Source organism: Talpa europaea (genome assembly GCF_964194135.1).
Source record: "Talpa europaea genome assembly, chromosome: 2".
Classification (NCBI taxonomy): Eukaryota; Metazoa; Chordata; class Mammalia; order Eulipotyphla; family Talpidae; genus Talpa; species Talpa europaea.
In genome coordinates, this window is record NC_140068.1 from 45,704,724 (window position 1) to 45,726,719 (window position 21,996).

Sequence of the window (21,996 nt, forward strand, 5' to 3'; positions counted from 1 at the left end):
ATTATAGTTTTAACTGTATATGAACATTGAAAATTAATTTTATTTCTAATAGAAATGTTAAAGGCATCACATACTTTGTTTTGTAGGTTGTTAATATTTGCAAAGTCCTTTTAGCAATTTAGAGGAAATGCACCGTCTCTAAGAAAAGCTAACCATCTTAATTACATTCATGGATAATATTTCCCTTGATAATACAATCCATCTAAACCATTTTCTCTACTGAATAAGAGACAAAGGAAACTCACACTGTTTAATAGAAATGTCACCAACACTGAAATTTAATTGTTTTATATTTGACCAGAAATATTTTATTTCATATATTGGTTTTGTAATATTATAATCCAGATAATTCATTTAAGTGAACATTATGGAAACCCCAAAGTGTTGACTTAATACCCTGAGGAAACCACAAATGTCCATCATTTAAAAAAAAAAATTCTTGTCTATTATTTGCATACAAATCCTTTGGAAACCAGGCACAGTGATTCATATAGTAAATGTAAAATTATCATACATTTCCTGAAATTCTCCCTCTTCCATGAAATCTTGTGTACTAATTCACTAGCAGAGGTGACAGTTTCGCTAGCTAAGTAAACACTCATTTCCTCTAAATTCACTTTTCACCTCAGCTGCTGTATTTTGTCATACTTTTCTCATATGTAGTTACACAACATTACACTTCTTATTGGCACAGACAAATGGACAATCTCATTTTTTAAGCTTCTTAGGCCCTAAGTATATAAAAAATTTAACTGTTTTGCTCCTGTTTTTGATTCAGCCTTGTTCTATCCTACAGTCATTCATATTTTGAGAATGATGAGGATTATAGGGAGGAAGATGAAAAAAAAAAAAAGATGAGAATAACAAGGCACATATTCAGAGTCCTTTTGCTAAACATAAGATAAGGGCATAATAGACAAATGTCAGATAAAATTGCAAAGGTCTTTCCATGATCTGCCTGCTTAGGATGTATATTTCTTTAGATTCCATATATTGAATCCTCATAGGACTCAATTCTTATGATAAAAATGACAATCTTATAAAATTGATATGAGGTCAAGGACCAGCAATAATTAGAGAGAAAAATACAAAGTTTTTTACATTCTTGACTCAGTCAGCCCTACTTATCCCAGGCTCTCACATTCTCACCTTCAACTGTCTGCAGATTGAAAATACATACTATGTAGTTTGACCTACAATTGTTGTATCTATAGTGAACATGGACAGACCTTTTTTCCTGTCATTATTCCCTAAAAATACAGTATAACAGTTATTTACAAAGCATTTGCATTTTATTCAGTACTATAAATAATCTAGAGATGATTTAAAGTATACAAAAGAGTAAGCATAGGTTATATGTAAATCTCATGTCATTTTATGTAAGGAACTTGAACATCAATGGATTTTGGTACCTACAATGAGTCTGAAACCAATCCCCTGCGGATACGAAGGACAACTGTACTCTGGCATGTGGTGGGCCCTGAGTAAATGTTACCCACTGTTACTGGAAATTAAGAAATCTGTATTTACTACCATGCAAGACTACATGTGATTCAGAGTTAGGTTCTAATGTTATCTATCCCCCGTGTGTCTGCCTTATGCCAAACAATGTATTGTCACAGGATTATCTCACTCTTCACATTAACTCCCTACTGAGTGTTAATTAAGTGGTTTATGTAGTTAATGGAGAACAGAGACAATGTACAAACTCTGGCCCCTGTATCACCATCTGCTATTTTTTTTAATCCAAAGGGCAGGTTTATTATAAAAGGGAGAGAAAGATGAAGAATGCTTTCACAGGCATAGGCGGCAGGAGAGCTGCCCCACCCTCTGCTATTTTAAACCCAAAGAGCTTTCACATGTATCTTAGATCAAAAAATCTTTCTTTTCCTGATAAAATAACTTGGCATTACTTGTCTAATATCCTGCTCTTCAAAATCCTACCAATAATCTGTGATGAGTAAACACAAGTTTCCATTTTGAATTCTGTATATGCATTAATTGAACATTATAATTAGCAGAATATTTGCATTTTTTTCCAAAACTGGGGATTTTTTTTTAACATAAACGACCTATTCAATTCAATTCTAAAGAAAATCACTAACACTTAGAATAGCACCTTTAGACTAGAACCTCATACCATACACCAAAATCAACTCAAAATGGATCAAAGACTTGGAATGTAAAACCTGAAAACATAAAATACATAGAAGAAAACATAGACAGAACATTTCATGATAAAAGCTTTAGTGATGTCTTTAGGGATTTGTCCCCAACAGCAAAGAAACAGAACATAAACAACTGGGACTACATCAATCTTAAAAGCTTCTGTACGGCAAAAGAAATCATAACTAGAATAAAAAGACACCTTACTGAATGGAAGAAAATATTTGCATACTGTGCATCTGACAATATATAGAAAGAATTCATAAAAATTTACACAAACAAAACAAATAACCCAATCAAAAATTGGGCAAAAGAACTAGAATAGCACCTTGCATATAATAGGCATTCAATAACATCCATCCCAGCAACTGTTTGTTGCTATAGTCTCCTGTTTTTTACTGATATAGTCTTAGTATCACATGTACAAGATTCAGTATATTTATATATTGCAAAATGATCTCCACAATAAGTCTTGTTAACATCCATCACCACACTCCGTTAGAACATTTTTCTCGTGATGAGATATTTTAAGATCTACCTTCTAAGCAACTTTCAAATATACAATAGAGTATCATACAATAGAGTATCACTATGATGCACATTACATGCCCCAAGGCTTATTTTATAACTGAAAGTTTGTACTTTTTTACCCACTTCCAATTCACCCACTCCCCCTACCATGTCTGGCAACCATCAATACATTCTCCATTCTCTGTTTCTTCTCATATTTTCTATATAATCTCCCTAATTCATGTACCCTCATGACTGCCATACAAATTTCATAACTCTGAGCCTCAGTTTCCTTTTGTGTCAAATAGGGAAATTAATGTTCTTCATAAAATTTTCTCATGGTAATTAAATGAGGCAATAAAACATTTGATGTAAACAGATAAAAATAATGCCTAACACCTGGTAGTCACCCACTATTTGTAACTATTATTATTGCTAAGCACCAATGGTGTGTTTCTGACTTTTAAATCTTTATCAGCAGCCCAGACTACTTTCTGCCTCCAAATGCATCTGTTTTACTTCCTATAAGACATCTCCTTGTGGGTTCTCACAGACACCTCACACAGAGCTTGTGCATTTCCTTGTGACCCTTCATCTAGGCCATCACCATATTTTCTATTTCCATTAAACTCCACAGTTATCCAAGTCAAAAATCTAGTATAATTCTAGTATGCTTCTCCTTGCCTCCCATCCATAAAGTCCCAAAGCCCTGATGATTCTCCCTCTTTCTCATTCTTGAATCCATCAATCCTTCTACGAATCTGCACATCTCAATGAAATTCTCTAGTGACTATTGCCAGAAGCCACCTACGACATGGCCAAAACTTTCATTCCAGTCCTCTCCAATTAATCCTCCAGCCTGCATCCAAAGTGAGTTTATTGAGAATCCTAGAAGACATGGATGCAACATTACCATGCCGTCCATATCAGCAGTGGTTCTGGATGACTGGAATAGTCACAGACTGGCAAAGGCTATCCGCATGCTCCTGGAGTTCATCAGTACGTCCTCTTAGGAGGAACAGTACACATGCGGGGAAGCTCCTGACCATGACAGAAGCCAATGGCTGGATGTGAAGCTCAAGCTTGATTGGACTTTCCTCAGCTGCCCTATCTCATGGATGGTAAAAACCACATCACCCAGATCAATACCATGTTACCCTACATGGCATGCACAAAACACATGGTAAGACTGAAGAAGAAAAGGTTGGAGTGGACATCATGGAGAACCAAATAGTAGATTTCCACATGCCTCTGATACTACTCTGCTATTAGTCTGACCATGAAAAATTGAAGCCTCAGTACTTGGAACAGCTGCCCAGGCAACTGAAATGACTCTCCTTGTTTCTGGTTTGTGGGGAAAAGCTCACCTTTGTGGTTGTATACTTGTGATATCTTGGATCAGAATGATATCTTTGTTCCCAAGTGCCTGGATGAAATTACAAAGCTAAGGGCTTTCATGTGATATTTTGATGCTTTGGAGAAAATAACAGCCTTCATGCAGTTGACCACTTCCCCACGTTGCCCATCAACAAGCTGGCTCAGTGGAGTAAAAGGAGACTACACCGAGCAGGAGGCAGACTTGCATTGCTTGTTGTTCTGTCTTATCCCTAGGGTGCTTGTCCTCTGTCTTCTATGTTCTTTTCACTAAAGAGTACTTAGCTAAAAAATAAATTAAGACTGTAGAAATACAAATCTGTGTACCTACATAAGGCTGAAGTCCCAGTTCCTGTCGCTGGGCCATCAGGTCCTGGATTTACTCTTCAGTCTCTTCTCCTCTGTGCTCCTCTAGTCAGACTTCATACTCATCCCCAATGCTGTGTGCTTAAAGACTCCAAATCCTTGCAAAAGCAGTCTGTTTTGCCACATGTATTCTTCAAAATTCTGGGCCTTCTTGGTGGCATAGGAGTTAAGTCTCAGCACTCTCATGCTATCACCCCTGTGGCCTGAGTTTGATCCCTGGCCAGGGAGCTAACCCTCAAGGCACAGCAGACCTCTCACCCACTGCTCCCCTCAGCAGTGTATTTCAGTAGATCCATCTGTTCTGCTCCCCACTCTGTCTCTGGTGAATCCTCTCATCCCCTGCACATTTGGCTCCACCCCATTCTTCTATGCATAAATAAATAAATGTTTAAAAAAATTCAAGTAATCTGTCACTTGTAAATTTTCCTTTCCACTTCAGTGTTGAACCAACAGAATGACCATCTCCTCCCACCCCTGGCTGAGAGGACCTTTCCTCAGTGCTCACCCAGTAACTGTACTGACGGCATGATCATCTTCTCATTCTACATATATTTTTTTGTTTCCTTTCTCAGTAATGAGTACCTTTAGGGCAGAGATTATTTTTTCCTTTACATTAGTGCCCAGGATGTTCTCAGAGACACCTGTATATTGTAAAAGATTATTATATAAGTAAATACCACTTTAAGTTTTTGCTCTTAAATATCTTTTGTCTAGTGGGAAGAATATAGAATTTGGAATTTGAAAGTTGGCGTTTAAATCTCAACTGTGCTACCTAATAGTTGGAGACATTGAACAAATTAGTTAACAAAATTTATTTTATCATGATGAAAATAGATGTGATCATGAATGACAACTGTGTATGTAGTAAAGAACTTTGAAAAATATAAAAATAATATACCGAGGGCCTCCCCGGTGGCGCAGCGGTTGAGCGCTGGGTTGCGAAGTTGCCCGCAGCCTCTGCAGCACCGGTTCGATCCCCAGCTGCTCCCTGGCCACCGGAGGAGGGTCCCACATGGTGCGCAGACCTCTCCTGCCGCCCGCTGCTCCCCTCAGCAGTGTACTTCGGTCCTTCTGCCTGCTCTGCTCCCCGCTCTGGCTCTGGTGAATTCTCTCACCCTCCCGCGCTTCTGACTGTACCCAGTGCTTGTATAATTAAATAAATGAATAAAAAAATGAATGAATAAAAAAAAAATAATATACCGAGATAAAATGTAATGTAGTACAAGCAAATTTGATCATCAAGATCAAACTTTAATAACTGAAGCTATGCACTCTGCAGGTATCTTTCTTGGGAAACATGTAGCACAGAAACCTGTATACAACCTGAATTCTCCTATAAATTCTTACTGATTGTATGTATTGGCTAAGATATTTAAATGCCTTGGGTCTTAGCTTTCTCACCTGTAAAATGGGAATAATAATAAAATTTTTTCATAGATTTGTTGTGAAGAGTAGGTACATTGAAGTATGATATGCTTATTATTGAAAGTCCTTATTTAAACAGAAAAGTAGTCTGTTTAAAAATTTAAGTGGCAAGAAACTAGTAGTCATATATTTATAAGACTAGAATCACTGAGTGCAGAAGCTGATTGAAATTTTAATGGATGCAACAGCCAGGACCAAGAAAAATAAAAAGGTTCCAGTAACTATTAGGAGGATAAATGGGTAAATGTACTTAAAATAACCAATAGCCATAATCATTGATCTTACTTATATTAATTTTCTCTGTTTTTTTCAAAGAATTTGATAATTCACTGTTCCCTTACCAAAGTTTATCCTAAATGTTGCCCCATTGTATACACACTACTATTATAAACACATATTATCTCACATTCTGAAAACACTACTCTTGTCATTTGTTGTAAATATTTCTGTTTGTTTGCCACAATACACAAGATGAAAACCAAACTTTAGACTTGACATTCAAGGGCCACCATCAGTGGGCCATCTTCTCATTCTCCATCAAAGTATCCTGTAATTCCTGTCTCCTAATATGTTCATGTCACGCCTTCCCATTAAACCTCTCCAGAATTCCTTCCTCTTTTCCCTTTCTTTCCAAACTCTATCCAACTTCCTATGACCCCAGTAATCATTGTTACATTTTTCTACTAAACTCTTCTAATGATGATGGTGGTGGTAATGATAGCTTACCGTGTAATGACTGACTGAATACGTTCTATGTGCCAGGAACCAAGCCAACAGATTAATATCTGTTGTCTCATAAAAGTCATGACAGTTTCATAGAATAAACTCCAGTAAACACTATCATTTGCATCTGAATGAAACTGTGGCACATAATTTCAGTAACCTGACAAGGTCACAAATACAGCAGTGACTGGTAGGTCATGGACTTGAAGGAGTGTATGCCAACCTCCACAATATGGCTAGACTGTGCTCTCCTGTGCTAGCCACATGGATTGTCCTCTGGAGATTTGTTGTAACTCTTCTGTGATGTGTGTTCCCTCATTGAGGTGGTTATTCTCCATTTACCTTCCTAGTCTATTCTCTGCTTTACTCTAGAACCTAAACGTGTAGTCTTTTGGGCTATACCATCTATTTTCTTGCACTCTGCTTTCCAGATAGTCTGGACAAATGGACAGCATCAGTAACAGACAATATGGGAACAGAAAGGTGGAGTATCCCTCCTATTCTATCACTGCTCCTTCCTTGACTCACCATATTTCTCTGCAGCTATACAGCTTTTCATTGGCGTGGGGGGCTTCCTTCAGATCATCTGGTTATATGACGTACCTTGTTCATTCAGGGGAGTGATGGTGAAAGCTTCCTGCCATTTCTAGTCCTTTTGTATTTCCCTATTCCTGTTCATTTCCTTACTCTTAATTACCCCACTATAAATAATCCTTTCTTTAAACTAGTGTCAGTTAAATCTTTTTTTAATGAGCCATCCAGTTCCCTAATGAAACCCTGATGGATCCACCACTACCTCAGATTTTTAAGAAAAAGTCCTAAATATAGGAACTATTCAATAAATATTGATCACTTATCTTCTTAGTGAAAGAACATACATATGTATGTGTATGAAATGTAATGTAGTTGTGTGTATGTGTCCGTAGTGATGACTTTCTTCTTCTGAATTTGTCTTATTGATCATTATCAGCTATGCCCAGAAATCTTAATCACTTCTAAGCATCAAGTCATCATAAAAAAGGAATGTATAAAAAATACTTTGCAAGTTTTCATTTGGCATTTTATAAATATTTGCTGAAAACTACCTTTTTTTCTTCTAGGTTATTTAATGAAATGGAATGTTTCCTTTATAGATGAAATGCATGTTTTTAGGTGTAGATTGGTCTATCACAGAAGAAGGCAGCATTTGCCCATAGGTTTTCCCAGGCATCAATGTATGTATGATTTTAAAGCATTGTTTCCTTGAGTTCAAAAGGGTATTTTCCCTTGGGGCTATGAACCACACTTCTTTGGAAGATTGTTCTTGAGACTAGCTATTCCCATGTCTTTCTTTCTTGTCAAAGGCAACTTCATGCTCCTTACAGTGATCTAAGAGCCTTTCCCTGCCAACCTCATTTCCAGTGACATATATGAACAGTGTATTCAAACTAAACCCAGTGTTTTTCCATCAAAAAGATAACCTGAATTTGGAAAAATCAACAATGGCAGCACATGAATGCAACATTTATCTTCTGAAGTAAGGAAGGATTTCCAGTTGGCTGATTTTCCATCATAAAAGCACTGATTGCGTTCTTGTATCTAGACAGGGCTATTACCATACGAAGGAAGCAAACCTATGAAAAGAAAGATATTTCCTGATACATATTGCAGTAAAACCTTATTTTTTTTAACCCATGGGTAACCTATTTATATTATTCCATTGTAGAGTAAGAGTGAACCATTTTAGGAGAAAATATTACATGGGTCAAACTAATGTCAGGTGTTTAGAGATTGCTTGGCCCTCAGAAACATAGGTGATCATTGATAACATGTCAGTACAGATTTTCTTCTTCCCCACTCAGCACACTTTCCAAGGTGGCAGGAAGATATTTTATTTGGAGCAAAGAGTTGGAAATGAGTGTGACAATATGTCACTTCCCCAGCCATAGCCTTGTCTAGTTCACAGTCCTTGTCTTCTTCCACAGGCAATGATAGCTTTCAATTTGGAAACAGGGGAATTCCTTGCAAGGTTATTTTCAGATAACTGAGCAGGTGAAGGGATGATTTGCTGGTATTTTTCCCCTAGAGTAGTGTAAGAGTTTTCCTTTGATAGTAACAATAAAACCTGAATATTGGGATTGATCATTGGAGAATAAAATACAATCAAGCACTTACAGCTTTATAAACAATTATTAGGTGCTTAGTGTTTAATATAAAATGTGTTTAGCTACTTAACCTAATAATTGTGTAGGAGCTGAAAGATTTTTTAAGAAATAATAACAGCAAGAATATAAGAACCCTTTCCAGATTAACATTGCTGGAGAAAAATGTTTAGGTTGGTACAAATAGCAATTCCTCAGACATCATTAGTTAAGAATCTAGCCAAATTTCTACCCCCACTTACTCGGTAGCTTGAGGTTATATTTTTTCAGCAAAATGTGGGCAATCATGACTTTGCCACAGTCAAGACAAGACCCAGCAAGTTGATTAAAGGAGCCTCATGCTGTCCTGCACGTTACTAAGGATACTTTGCATTCAAGATCTGATCTCTTAATTCTACAGACCTGGAACTTCACTAATTAATGTATCCAGGATCGATCAGATCTAAGGATTGCAATTCTTAACCCAAGTTGTGCAACAAAATCAATCATAAGCAGAGATTTAAAAATTTATAAATAGCCTGATGTCACCTCCTGAAATTCTGAATCAGTGGATCTGGGGTAGAGTTTGTTGAATAGAGTTTGTATTTCTAAGCTTTTCCATGATTCATACACAGCCAAAGTCAAGAACCATTGCTTTAAGACATACCACTCACACAGCCGGTCTTGACAGCAAGTAAGTATGAAGATTATTAATTTATTTAATCTTTCCTTCTCTTTCCAACCATTTTTCCTCCCAAAATATTTTACTGAGCACCTACCATGTGCCAGATACATGAGGGGGATATCCCTAACAGCAGTTATATAGCCAAGTCCAATAATCACCATTTCTTTCTAAAAGGGGACTTTATTTGGAAAGCAAATGAAGGTTAGAAGATTGCGTGGAGTACTGTGTTTTGTTGTTGTTGTTTGTTTGTTTAATGTATTTTTTTCTTTTATTTATTTAAATTTAATTTTATATTCCCCATACAATTACAACCCCCTTATTTTGACCCCAATCCCTCCTGGAGTACTGTTAAGTCATTAATTTAACAAGAATTTAAGGCTTTATTATGTGCTTTTCAGAATAAATATTGAGTGATCCTAAAAGTCATATTTTATTCACTACAGTTGCTAGATATATCCCTCTTTACTATTTTAAGATACTGTCTTCCTGCCAACTCCATTAATGTGTTGGCAAATCATTATATTCCCATCTAAAATAGTAACTGGAGGGATACAGGCAGTTTTCTGGGCCTCATCTACCACACTAAGAATATTATTTTTTTTTCACATTTGTTACTATGTCATGTGCATTCTTCTAAAATATTTTCATAATTGGTTATCTTATGTAATAATTTGGAGAGGAAAATACGTTATTCATTAAACTATTTACCAATCATGTTTTCAGATGGCATGTCCAGGAAGGTTTCTTGCATGAAGATAATCCTACTTTTAGGATTAAAAAGAGCCTCCATCTGAGAAGGTGGACCTTCCTTTTCCTTGATGGGTCATTCTCAGTGACCTCAGGTTGGAAAAATTGATATCCATTTTATTTTGGGGACTATAGCATTCTGTTCAGTTGGGTTACTCTGAGAAAAGACTCTGTAATTGCTGTGATCCCAGTGAGTTCATCCCCTTAGAAGTCACTCATGAGTTTTACCCATATTTTCTCTATTTTTTTAAATGCATTCTCTTTATTTTAACCATCCCCTATTTGATGATACTCTGTCCTTACTGAAAGCCTCAACTTTAGCTACTTGCTGTCATCTCTACTCAAAAGACTCACATGACACTTATATCCAAGATGTAATTAAACCCCACCACCACCACTGTGTGAGCTCATCTCATATTCCCTACGTTGGCCAGTCTCAATGCCAAATACCCAATGTCTCAAGGTGGAAACCTAAGAGGAGGCATGGATTCCTCTCATTCCACCCAATATCTCCTCCCTGTTGCTCTCACTCAAGTACTGTTGAGTCAATTAATATTTCATATCCATTCTGCCCTAGATTAAGGCAGAACTACTACTACTCTACTATGTTAGAGTTTGATTAACTATTAGACAGTAGCATTGTAACTGGTTTCTTTAATTGCATTTTTTCCTCCTTTAAGACTCAACAGAACCACTAACCCCAAGTTTCATTGTGTTTCATTTTGCTCCGAAATCTTCCCTAGCTATCATCACTTACAGGATAAAGGTGGGAGATGAAGGGAACAAACACAGAGAAGTATAAAGGCATGAAACTTCATGGAATGTTCCCAGGGCATAACAGTGCCTGAGTCCGTGCATGTGAAAAGGAGAGAAGGCAAGCAGAAGCCAGATTTTCCACAGCAGGCCAGAAATCTACTTTTCCTTCTTCCTGGAAAGCCTTGCCTCACTCCCTTCACTGCTAACTCAGAAGTGATTTCTGGAAAGCATTTTCTACATGGAAATTAATCATTTCTTCCTCAATGCTAATGTTGTCTCATGTATTACTGCCTTTGTTCTAATCATATTTTAATGTACTTATGTGTGCGTCTGTCTCCTTGTTGAGTGTGAATTCTTTTAGGACAGGGGCTGTGTCTTATTCCTTTCCCTAGATAATGAGATGCCAGTGCATAGTTAACCTCCAATTAGTGATCTTTTTCCCTCTGCTTCCTTATTTTTGACTTCGTAAGAATACAGGCAAGAGATGATAAAATCTTAACTGTAAGTGGTAACAGGAATGCAGAGGTAGAAATAAATTTTTAGAGCTAATCTAAAATTAAACAAACATGTACTGAAAGGGGATAAGAAATGCTTGTCAGATCTCTTCCTAAAGGAAACAGGAGCTATCTTCTTTGTCTTCAGTTACTCATTTCCGTTACCTGGAGCTTCAATTTTGTTCATTTATTCTTTATAGCTTGTGGTGAATTTAATATTATATTTGCAGTGAATCACATTAAATTTGGGGATATTTTTAACACATTTTCAAAGCGACATCATTTTTAGAGAAAGTATTTTTTTAAAAAGAGATGGCATTTAAGATAGATGCTAACAGAGTACAAGTGAAATTTCAAGTGAAAAAAATACAAATTGAAAAAGATAATTCTAATAATTATACGCCCCTAGCATTTCTCCTGCCAAACTTATAGAATCACTTCAAAGGTTTGCTGAAGTCAGATCTCTGGACCAGGCCAAAGAATCAAACAACTAATTGCTTAACAGACAGTCTAGATGAGGTATAAAACTTGCATTCTCAATCCCCAACTAGAGTCATGTGTACTGAAACAATGAAAATGTAATTTTCTCTATATTTTTAGTTTTATATTCCAATCAATATTTTAAATTTATAATAAATTAGACTGGCTAGATTTGACTGTAATTAAATGGAATTTTAACAGGTCCAAATAAAGAATATACAAATGTAATAATATTATATATACAGATGTGCTGAGAAAATGTAGTTCTATAATTTTGCTATAACTAAAATATATAGTTTACTCACAATGCTAACTGCTTTGTGGATAAAGTTAATTAAGTTTTCAATGTAATTTCACAGGAATATAATTTGCTAATTTCACAAAAGTGAATAATAGTGTCTTATGTTGATAAAATGCTTGAACCCTCAGAGAATGCCATACCCCTTGAGAGAGTTTAAGTATATGGAGGGTGATGTGTGACTTATGTGTCCTTAAGGGAATTAAGGGGTAAAGATACCATGGTCTTGTACTGCTCCTTTGGTGAATGTTGGTAGTATCTGCTATCAGACAATACAGAGCTGCCTATTATCACCTGGAAGCTGTTTATCCCCATGGCCTCCATGCTTTGCTTGCTACTTGGACAATTTGAGATCAGGCTTTTTTTAATTTCTATGAAGTCTACTAGAATGCCCTGGGTGATTTTCCCCTACTTTTCTGTCACCTGCTATGATAAACCTGCAGACTCTGCAGTTTAGCCATGGCTGTCTAAATGGCAATTTCATCTTTCAGCTTAGTAATTCTTTATTCATTTGTAATTCATCTGCTGATGAAGTAATCAATCAACATTTATTTTCAAGTATTACCTTTTTATTTAACATTTTGTTGATTTCATTTTATTCTGATTTCATATTTTCAATTTCTCTTTTACTCAAACTTAAGTATACTTGTTTATTATATTCAACATTGGGCAAATTAAACTGGTTAAGTTTTTCAGAGTCTGTTGCCAATGACAGTTCTTTGAAATCCTTCTTTTTGTTGTTTTTTTAGTGTGATTTGTAGCTGGGGATTGCTCATATTCCTTAAAACTTTTATTGGGGAATCACTGAGGCTTGCATTGAACCTCTAGATTTGTGTCTATTTTAGCCAGTTACCTTAAGGTGCTGCCAACTTGGAACTATTTAAATTAAATGCACAGTTTTAAAGTATGAATTTTAACAGCTAACCATTCCATAGTATGATTATAAATTCTCAGGGAGAATTTTTTTTCTCCTTTCCAAGATCAAATCTTTGACCTATTACTAAATGAACTTAGGCAAGTTTCTGAAAGTTTTCAGGCTCTAGTTTTCTCATCTGTTAAGTGGAGAATATTAATTGTCAGGGTTAATTTAAGGATTAAAGAGATCATATATATAAAGCACTTAGCAAACTGTTTGGAATACATTCAGAGATCAGTAGCTTTTTTTTTAATTTATTTATTTATTTGTACAAGCACTGGGTACAGTCAGAAGCACGGGAGGGTGAGAGAATTCACCAGAGCCTCAGCAGGGAACAGAACAGGCAGACTGACGAAGTACACTGCTGAGGGGAGCAGTGGGCGTGGAAGAAGTCTGTCGCGCCATGTGGGACCCTCGCCGGTGGCCAGGGATCAAACTGGCACAGCAGAGGCTGCGGCAGCTTCGCAGCCCAGCGCTCAACTGCTGCGCCACCAGGGGAGGCCGCCAAGATCAGTAGCTATTTTGATTATTAACCTTATTTTCTAAATGTCTCCATGTATTTAAATTACTCATAAACCTAAGTTTTATTCAACTAATTAAATATTTAATAACTGCCATGTTCTAGATTCCCTAGTTAAAATAACAAATAAGAACAAACTCCCTCTGCTTTGATATTTATGTTCTAGGAAAAAAGACATAATAAACCAATAAATATAGTATCAGGTGCTAATGAATGTTTTTCTTTAAAATATGCTTTTCGGGGGCCTCCCCTGGTGGCACAGCGGTTGAGTGCTGGGCTGCGAGGCTGCCCACAGCCTCTGCAGCGCCAGTTCGATCCCTGGCCGCTGGCAAGGGTCCCACAAAAATAAATAAATAAATAAATAAAATATGCTTTTCTTCAACTATCTAAGTATGTTAGAAGATAAATGATTGGATGGAGGTAGTGTTATTTCAAATTATGTCAGATATATCCTCACTGAGGAGAAAAATTGAACAAGGTCCTGAATGAAGTGAGAGAATAAGCTATGCAAATAGCAGAGGGGAAAAACCTCCCAGGCAGACAGTAGCACAACTATATGACCATGATTTAGAAACACACTTGTCCTGGTGGGGCCCATTGGGACAGTGAGAGTATCTGGAGCAGAGAGATGAGACCTGACAGTGGAGAAATGAGTAGTGGACAGATAACACAGGGCCTCATGGACTTCAGATTTTATGCCAAATATAATGGAAAGTCACTGAAGCATTTTTTATAGGGGAATGACATGGTCTGATTCATACTTAAATAAAATCAACTGGATAATATATGCAGAATAAACAATGGAAGTCAGTCAAGTTTAGTTAATGCCTCTTCAGAAGCTTCCTGCCAGCTGAAACACACTGGAGGTTGGGCTAGGAAAACAGCAATAGAGGTGCTAAATGGAGAACATGATTTGAAATTAATGTTCTTAGGATTTGTGGCTAGATTTTGGATATGGAAAGACATAAGGTGTCCAGAACAACAAATATCTGACATTTAGGCTGTACAGCCAGGGGTAAATAAGATGGCAAAGAGTGGGATGAACATTGAAGTTGTTAAGGCAAGGAAATCAAGTTTGGTTTTGTACACATTAAATTTGATATGTCTGTTAGTGGAAATGTTGGATAGGAAATTGGATACTCATGAGTCTGGAGCTCCGAGAACCTGGAGATAAAATCTGGATCAGCAGCATATGGGTGCTTTGTAAGGCCGTGAGACAGAGTGGGGTTACCTAGTGTGTGAGTGTAGATACAGAGACAGAGAGTTCTGAGGATTAAGCCCTGAGATGCTCCCATATTCAGACACCTAGAAACTGAGGGTGAGAGTTCATCAAGATTAGGGGAAGATAGTGAGGTTGGGTTATCTGAGAAGTCACCTGAACTAATATTTTTAAAAAGAGTTTGTTACCAATTGCTTTAAAAGTTGCTAGCAATTCAAATAAGTTAAGGGTTAAAAATTGACCATTTTACTGGACAAGATGGAAGTTGGTAGGAATGAAAACATGATCATAGTGATTTGGAGTGAAACGATATTGAAACTCTGGGGAGCTTTATAATAAAGAGGAACATAAAGGAGATTGGATTTCAGAAGCTTTTTTGACAAGATGGCAAGTGCTCTACCATGTTTGTAGGTTATCAGACATGATCCATTAAAGAAGGAGATATTAATAATTCAAGAAGGATGTAGGTGAAATTTATAAGGAAAAAGGTCTCCAAGAAAGAAAAGTAGGATGGGATCCAGAGTACAAGGTGTTAGTCTTAGGAAGAAATACAGAGAGGTTGTCTACCCCTTACTTCATTCAGATCTCTGGTAAGACCTAACGAGAGATATCCCACATGAACATCCTCCCTAAAAATTTACCCCACCTTCTGGTCATAGCTTAGCTTTCCCTTATAACAACTTCCATGTCTAATATTATGATGCAGATGTATTTGCTTATTGATTTGTTGTTGCCTTTTACCCAAAAATGTAATCACCAAAAAAGAAAGGGACCTTGTTTGCTCCTCCCAGAATTCATAATACTGTCTGGCATATAGTACTCATTAATAAATATGTGTATATTAAATGAGTGAAATAGAAAGGAAAATAGAAAAATATGTGTACTATTTTTCTAGGGCTGGGGCAGGAGAGCACAGCATCCCCCCCCCCCCACCAAGTGAGCTGTGGGCTGTGGCACAGTCCTTGGAATGCGCAGGTTCCATGTAGAGTGAGGAAGTTCCGGGCACCAGAGGAAGATGTAGAGGATCCTTGTGACAACAGCATGGTAGAAGGTTTATAAAGTGATTGGAATCATTGGAAACTAGGTCAGACTACAGAATATAAACTGACATGGGGAGGCCAGGGAAGAGGTTTAGCAAAGGAAGCTTCTAGTGGTGATGGAAGTAAACAGGTCAGCACAGTTCTCCATTGTAGGGACAAACTTTAATTTAGTTAATTCATCCCTTAATTAGGGAATGTGATAGTCTATAAATTCCTAGTCATAAATGACTAAAATGACTATTTGTCTAGTATCACCACTGAGTATTACAAAAGCTACACCTTCAGATTGCATGTGGTTCACTGTATGTTAACATCCGCCCCTGATTGGAATGGTAACTTGAGGGTCTTGAGAACTGGGCTCATGGATTATCCAACTTCTTTATTCCTAGTAATAGGCTCAGAATGGCAGCAATTGGTTAGGGTTATTTGAAAATCTAAAAATAAAACAGTTTTCAGTTTTCTTCCTCTGTTTCCCTTTGTCTTTTTTGGAAGTGGTACAGGGAAGCAGAGTTACGTTAAAAGATTTTTCTACCCTTATAATAGTCTTCCAGCCTGTTTACTTGTTCAGGGCACATCGTTACCATGTGACAGGACGTGTGTACTTTAAAATGACAAAGTGTGTGGATCCTAGCCAGGAGGGTCAAGAAAATAATTCATAAACAAGGCTGTAAATAACATCTGGGCTGTCCAAATACAGGAGGACCTGGTAGCTTTTCCTCTTGGTTGTTGTTTTGTTTGGTCATGGCCATCTCCCTGTAGACCCAAACAAGTCAGGGAGCCACCATCTCAGCCCCAAATTACTTCAGGCTAATTCTTGTTGCTGAGAATAGAGGGCAGGCTGTCAATGGGAAAAGCAGACCCTACAAAGTGAAATGACAGGAAACAGTGAATCACAGCATTGAAGAAGAAAGCCCAAAGATCTGAATGATCAGGATAAAGACTTTAAATGTTAAAGGGAAATATAACCTATAAACATTTATCTCAGAGGACAGAAAGTATTTCAGGAGAATAATGGTAATTTAAATTGACTACGTCATCTGAATACCTCAAGCCACAACTTTTCATAGACATTATGAGTCCACTTAACGATCCAATATTCAATTCGATGTTGATTGGTAGACTATTAGTAAAACATCCTTAAGCCAATGAAAGTTACTTTAAGTGAAAGATAGCAGTGATTTTTAATATCTTGAAAGAAAACAATGGCATGAATATGTACCACAGAAAACTTGGTTCTTAGCGCCCCTCATCAGTCATAGGATGATTGTGCATTTTCTGAAATAAGGGCGTGAGCTCTGTAATGAAGCCATTGCAAATAAAGACAACCCTATTTGATGAAGTCTTATATGGTGACTTTACCCCTTTTCTTTCTCAAAGGGTAGAACCAGACAAAGATCTTTGCCAACAGCATGCTGCACCTGGGGCATTGTTAAGATTCCAGACTTGGGAAGGGAAGAGATGTGATGGCAGGACTGAGTGGGGTCCAGTGCCCCTACCACAGGTGGCAGCCTTCACCCAGTTTGGTCTGTGTTAAATCATATATGAGCGGTGTTCATAATTAGAGAGCAATTTTTGTGTTTGTGATCATGCTACTGATCACTTTCTACTTTTCATTAGAAATTTATATATTTATAAAGTTGTTGCCACCCTGACTCATACGTGAGTATACCCAAATGGTAAGAGCATCACTTGTACAATATTTATATTACATTATATTATATTCCATTACTATTATATCACTCTCTGCGGTTCATTCTGCAGCCCTCAAAGTGCTTGGCACATAGCAATGAAAATTAAATGTTAAGGTAAATTGATCATTGAGTAAATGCAGTCTTGTGATCCTTCTTCCCAAATTCCATAACTGCTGAGACCCAAAAATAAAAGGAGGATTGGAATAGGAAGCAGAAAGGCAGTATTTCTGAAGCTACCCTAGCTGAGAGCAATGCATTTTTGACTCTTGAGGGGCATTTCTCCAGGAGTGGCAAGGACACATTTCCCTATCTCTCCAGGCAAGGAATGAATATTGAATTCTTGACAATACCTTGCTCTGCTTTACCAAACTCACTGACACACCATGTGAGATACTGGTGGAAATTGATTTACTGAGATTAATTTTAAGAAGTTAAAATTAATAATCGAAGTGGACTGTATTCCAGTGAGACTTAGTGGTTGAAAAATTCAGAGTGATTGTGTCAGAACTTATTAGCAGGCAGCTCAATATCCTTGGCTCCTGCTACAATTCTGTCCAGTGGTGAGCTCTAATAACCTGATAAGCTGTGTTTGTAGTAGGAAGGTTTCAAAAACCAAGAGATAGTATAAATTTAAAAAACTAAAAAAGGAAAAACTAGTGGAACTAAGAGTTTTCCCTAATGTTTCATGTCATCTGTGGGAGATTTTCCAGGTTTGAATTACTTCTTTGGAATCCAAGTTGGCATCTTGATAAGAGCAGATATTAAGGTATGTTCCCTAAATCCATTTGGGAGACCATTAGTCCATCAGTCAGGCAGTTTCAAAGCCAGCTTGGCCAGCATCTCTCAGGATTTCACAATGGGCATGTCCTTTGAAAGACAAGAATGCAAAGCAGGATCTCATGTGGCAGTGGGGAAGAGCCAGTTTATTAGCAGTAAAACTCTTTTTTTTTTTCTTATAAACCGTTACACCGTGATTTATTCATTAAAAAGATGCTATAAATATACACATAATTTGAATTTATAGCCTTTATCCTTAAAATTCCTAAATTTGAAGAAAATTCTTAAAATAGCTTCAAATTATTGTATTTATAGAATAATGTTTTCTTTATTTTGCTTTCTCTAAAAAATAAGGAAATGTCAGAAGAGATCAAAATGGAAAAAATATTATTTATGGAGCGCACATAAAAGTGAGAGCTAAAACAGGCATTCTTAGAGTATAATTTCCCTATCTGTAAAATAAGCTTGTTTGACTAGCAGTAAAGCTCTTGAGAGGTCTACCCAGATCTGCTGTTATTAAGGGAATAACTTCAGTATGAACAGAAAGCAGTCACAACCTGAGTGTCAGTTGAGCTGCTTAAATAAATGGTTCACAATATTGTCACGATGAGTTAAATATGAGGACACCCGCACTGGAGTTAGCATCCCACAGATATGGATCTACGTGTGTGCCAGCTCCCCTGGAAATCCTGAATCAGTGGGACTCAAGAGTGCATATTGGTAGGAACCAAAAATAGATATATTTTTTAAAAAGATTTTATTCCTTTTTGCATAGAACTGAGGTATATATAAGCCAGAGGTGGGGGTGGGGGAATGGTGTGGTGGTGAGAGGATTCACCAGAGACAGAGTGGGAAGCAGAATAGGCAGATCTCCTGAAGTACACTGCTGAGGGGAGCAGTGGGTGAGACAGGAGAGGTCTGCTGCACCTGGTGGGTTAGCTCCCTGGCTGGGAATCGAACTCATGCCATAGTAGTGATAGCACTGAAACTTAACCCCTAAGCCACCAAGGATGCCCCAGAATAGATACATCTAAGGCCTTTCATGAAATTATGAAGCCCAGCTAGGCTTGGCAAACACTAGTGTCTGTAACTAACACTGCCTAGACTGGCCCACATACAGGACAAATCAGAATCTCCAGTAGTGTTTTCCATTGAATTCTTGATTTTAAAAATATCTGCTGGGCCTCCCTGGTGGCGCAGCGGTTGAGCGCTGGGTTGCGAAGCTGCCCGCGGCCTCTGCGGTGCCGGTTCGATCCCCGGCTGCTCCCCGGCCACCGGAGGAGGGTCCCACATGGCGCGCAGACCTCTCCTGCCGCCCGCTGCTCCCCTCAGCAGTGTACCTCGGTCCTTCTGCCTGCTCTGCTCCCCGCTCTGGCTCTGGTGAATTCTCTCACCCTCCCGTGCTTCTGACTGTACCCAGTGCATGTATAAACAAAAAAAAAAAAAACAAAGAAAGAAAGAAAACATGCCTCTATAAAAAAATTAAAAAAATAAAATAAAATAAAAATATCTGTTAGTGAGTTGTGAGTTAAATTTTGTAAAAGTATTCATGTGCAACACACACATAAAATAGAAACACTCTAGTTTTTGATTCACTCAGTTTTTGTCCAAATTCTTTCCATCCACTGAACTTCCTCAGAATTCTTTGAAGTCAGCAATTCTTTGTTCTCAGTGGAGTCATTCTGTGGCAAGGAAAATGTTGAAAGTCTGGCAGTGTACTAGGGCTTTCCAAATCTGGGTCATTTAAAAATATTTATCTGTGTGTTGTTTACCATGTTCAATATTTAAACTTTATTCTGTCTAACAACCAGCAAATAATCTATTGTTATTAATCGCTTGGAATGGGGGTAACAAAGAGCAGCTACCAAAGACGGGTTTTCTTAGTAATCTACTTTGTCCTCTCAGAAGCACAGCTTTGGTAACTGAATAGTCCTTCACACAGTGCCTGAAACAGAGTAAATATGAGTTTAACTTCCATTGCCCTCCCTTCATTAGCCATGCAGTCCCATCCATCCATGGGTAGCCCACCAGCCATCCTGAGAGGCTACCATCAATGTTTGGAGGAAATATTTTATACATAGTCTACTCTTATCTTCAAGAATTACTGGTCTGTGATCTCCTGTTTTATGTCACATGTCTGTCCCTGACATTCACAGAATGAGAAATCCTTAGTTAACATTTCCATGGATGGTTGAAACATGTGACTTTGTTTTTAATGTTCTCTTAGATTCCCCATTAACAGGAAACCACAGAACCTAGTGTTGATTTCCTGTATTGCTGTAGAATCTCACAGTGCAGGGATTTCATTTTTCAGTCATCTCTTCTCTGCAAGCCCATGCATGCAGCATTGCGCACTGTCATGGGGGAATCCACACCACTCTTAGTTCTAGGCATGGCTGCTCCCACCCTTTCAGCAGAGCTTCTCTGCAATATCTCAGCCTCCAGCTCTGACCCTCCAACTCCAAAGACTATTGAATCATTAGCTCCCACCCAGTCAGGGCTGCAGTTAGCCTCCTCTGTGTTTTTTACTATGTAATGGATTGAGTGTTGATATTTAGAGCAGTTTTATTGATAACCCTGATGATAAGATAGCTTTGGTGTCTCCCAAACCATTTATGTTCCTTCAGTAAATGCTTCCACTGGATTCCCTCATCACAGCACATTATCAATCAGGCTCTGCCTATCACAGGGAAATTCACAAAACCACTCTGTGTGTGTATGTCTGTGTGTCTGAGCCTTTGGAAGAGATAGGCAAATTACAAAATAAGGGATAGTTTTAATCGGTTTTAATTTACTGCCCTTCTCCCTCCCTAACATATTCAAGCACTTACACACACACACACACACACACACACACAGAGTTTCTGCTTTTCCAAGAACTTTTGAAAGTTTGCTTGGCTTATACCCCCGAGGCCAATGAACAGGAAATGAGAATTGGATAGGAAAGGAGCTGAAAACATCTTCAGCAAATTTTTATTGTGTGGGGTAAATTCATTTTCCATCTAAAATGTTTCAAAAATAGATTTACTAGAAGTGTTGCTTTATATAGAAGGACCGCTATTCTTTAATATTTGTATATGGTTATTATTATCACTATCAATTAAAATCACCATATTAATAACTTTCTTGAATAATGGCTTTCATTTGACCACCTGAAAACTTTAGAAAATATTGAGATAACTTTCTCTTCAGTGTTAATTCATCCAGGAATGATGTTTGAAGGAAACTGCCATCCGATTAAAGGGACATGTTTCACTGAGTTACAATGCTTAAAGAAAATGCCTTTTAAACCTTCAGTCATTCACTCTCTTAATGTCCCTTACTATAAAGGAATAGTTCTAAATAAGTCAATATAAACACATAAAATAACCCTTCTAATTCTATTTAATATTTCCTGATTCCCTTTGTCTCCTTTTACCATTAATTTGCTCCCCAATCCACATTAAAATGAAAAACACAAAATCGAAACTATGATGAGATTTTTCATAAAAGCTGTTCTTGAGTTTGAGATTATTTCTTACTTGCTATTTTAGGTGTTAAAATGCCCTTGAGTGTTGATGTTTACAGCAGTTTTATTGATAACCCTGATAATAAGAGAGCTTTAGTGTCTCCCAAACCATTTGTTTCTTCAGTAAATGCTCCCACTGGGTTCCCTCATCACAGCACATTATCAAAATAAGGGGCCCCCA

General features: G+C 37.5%; 1 pseudogene across 1 annotated transcript; it reads left to right on the plus strand.

Moving 5' to 3' along the window:
- Window positions 1–3,590: 3,590 nt before the first annotated feature.
- LOC311187161 (glutathione S-transferase Mu 5-like) lies at window positions 3,591–4,138 on the plus strand (annotated as a pseudogene). Its single transcript has one exon. The product of its transcript is annotated as a glutathione S-transferase Mu 5-like (transcript).
- Window positions 4,139–21,996: the final 17,858 nt, after the last annotated feature.